Source organism: Loa loa, assembly GCF_000183805.2.
Source record: "Loa loa unplaced genomic scaffold supercont3.284, whole genome shotgun sequence".
NCBI lineage: Eukaryota > Metazoa > Nematoda > Chromadorea > Rhabditida > Onchocercidae > Loa > Loa loa.
In genome coordinates, this window is record NW_018108464.1 from 15,125 (window position 1) to 18,146 (window position 3,022).

The window sequence follows — 3,022 nt, forward strand, 5'->3', positions numbered from 1 at the left end:
GAGGAGAGGAGATGGATGAAAATAATGATAATGAAAATATGGAAAGGATGAAAAGAATATTTATTAAGAAATAAAATGATAAAATGGATATAATTAATTGTAACGTTTAAATAATTAATTAAAGGGAATAAATGATTTTAAATTAATACTTTTACAAATTTGTCCTTTCATTTTCACATTTTACCCCTATCTATTATACATGCATGCTAATTGCTTAGATAATTTAAATTCGTTTCAATTAAAATTTAAATTTAATAATATTTTTAATTCAATTTTATTAATTTTATTTTTAGATTTTCTTTTTCTTTCTTTTTTCACTTTTTTTTTCAATTCCATTAATTTTGTTTTTAGATTTTTTTTCTTTTTTTTTCCTTTTCATTTTTAAACAATATTCAGTGATCTTAAATTTGTTATTAGGCAAAAGGTAAAATTATCATTTCCTCATTTTCCTTTTTCTTTTTCTTTTCTTTTTTTATTTCGAATTTTTCGATTAATTAGCAGCAGCAAAAATGTTTGTCATAAATTTAATTGTGTTTTGTTAAATGTGGAAAATGTTGCAGAAGGAAAAGAAAAATTTAAAATTAGGAATTTTTACTTTTTTCAATTAAAAAAAAAAAAAAGATGCCACTCGTAGAATAAAATGAACAATGATTTGTGCAAATTTTACGACTGATAATAAATCTTCATTTGTAACAATTATTTCAAATTTTTGCAAATGATTTCCCGTTTTGGTTTTTTTTTTTTTTCTTAAATGCTAATTACTGGCACGAAATTATTTAGCAATTAGCAAACGTTTTACCTGAATTAAAATTGTGCTAATTACAATAAAGCAATTAACAAAGATAAAAATAATTTTCATCTATCATTTATATTTGGTAGCAGTGAATTTAAGCAAGTAAATATTGCATGTAATTGAATGTAATTCGAAATATTGAATTTGTTAGTTTAAAACCAATCATTAATTAAAATTAAACCTTTGAATTCTTTTTTTTTTTGGAAAAAATTAATTGGCTCTTTAATACGAAGCATTCTAAAAGTTTGACTGATTAACAATGGTTTAGTATTATTTATTTAATGATTACAAGAAATTAGATATTTAATGCAATTAATTATTTCATTTATAGATTATTTATTTGTTTGTAATAGGATAAACATATTAAATGGTGAGAAAATTTACGAAGTATGGTAAATCACTTACACATTAACAATACTGATAAAGATTTATCGATTATTTGATTACTAATTACAACAAATTGTTTAATTAATGACAATGGCAAAATCAATGCTATGACTCGTAATTTCATTGATAATTCATCACTAGTAATATAACTTGCTCATAAGCATTTGTAGAATGGACATATTTCCATTCGCCATATCTTTTCTTTCCCTTCCCTTATCAGTAAAATTATCAATTATTATTTCGTGTTACAATAACCCCACTGATAACAAACTCTGCCTTTCTGTTCCACCTCATTATCACCTTATACTTCTAATCAATTAACCTAACTTATGTCAGACTACCGTTATTACTCATTTTCTCTTAGTTTAATTAACACTCCTCCGCAAATTAGCAATTTTTTGTCCTCGTATTTCATCAAAATCCAATCATTTATTAGTGAAATTTGAATTATCAGTAATATTACGAATCGTGCATTGCTATTTTGCTATTGTCATTGGTCAAATAATGAGCAAATCTTTACCAGTATTATTAATGAACAAATAATTTGTTGTAACCATTGGTAATTTCATAATTATTGTTGCTAATGTTAGAAACATTTTAAGAAATTTCAACTTCTCACTTGTCACCTAATCATACATACTCCGTCCTGATAATTTACATTTTAACACCTGGTCATAATCTTGGCCACCTGCTGAACAATGAAAATATGAGGTTTATTCATATTAGTGTTCGAAGTAAAACAAAAGCAAAAACAAAAACCGCACTCCGAAAATATAAAACTTCATTACCTGAATGAAGGAGAGAGATAATTTGAATAACTTCCGAGCCTTCCGAGAAATTATTTTCAACTTTTACTTCCAAAAAATTATTGTTAACTTCTAAATATGGATAAGGACAAAACTATCCAAATAGTTTTGAACAAAAAAAAAAATTCAAAACCTTTACCAAAATATTTCGCTATAACATGAAAATGTTGAAGATTTTACATGTTCAACTCAATTAAAAGTGAACAAATATTCCAGTAAGTATTAAAAGTACTTCGAAAGAAATGATAATGTATCATTCGGATGCATTAAAAGTACCGGGAAAAGTAATAATGTATCATTATCATCATCATCATTATCACCAAACAAAAATGATGATGATGGTGATAAATAACTATCGTACAAATTATTCCGATATATGATTGAAAATAGTACGATTTGAGAGATCAATGAATATTCAAACTGAAATATAAAACTACAACTATTATCATTTCGATGATAATGTACTGCAAATAATCATAAAAAAGGATATAATCATTGTATCCAATTTAATAATGCAGCGATAACTTCAACTTCTAATTGTTTCATTGAAAAAAAAAAAATGCAACAAATAATAAATGCATAATTTAAATGAATGCAAAGCAAAGTAAATAGCAAAATGAATAGCAAAGCAAATAAACAAAGCAAACATTCAAATCAATCACCGAAATTAATATTTAATATCAAGCCTAATCTTTTCTTTAGCATTTATTTTACCCGTTCTCAGTGTATATCCGCTTCTTTTCCATCATTGTTCAATTTAAAAGAATTTAACAATTTAAAAATTCGACACCAAATTTGAAAATTCATAAAACTCATCCTGAATTACATTTCCAAATCACACAAATTTCTTCAAAATTTTTGCACCTTCTAAAATAATATAAAAAGGAGAAAACAAAAAGGAATCCTAATCATACCTATGGCAGAGATTACCCAATTGATTTTGAAGACATTAAGTTTGATGATATACAACATTTAACAATTTTTGTTGTTCGCATCTAATACAAAATATTGGCTAGAAATATGATTTGAAAAAAAA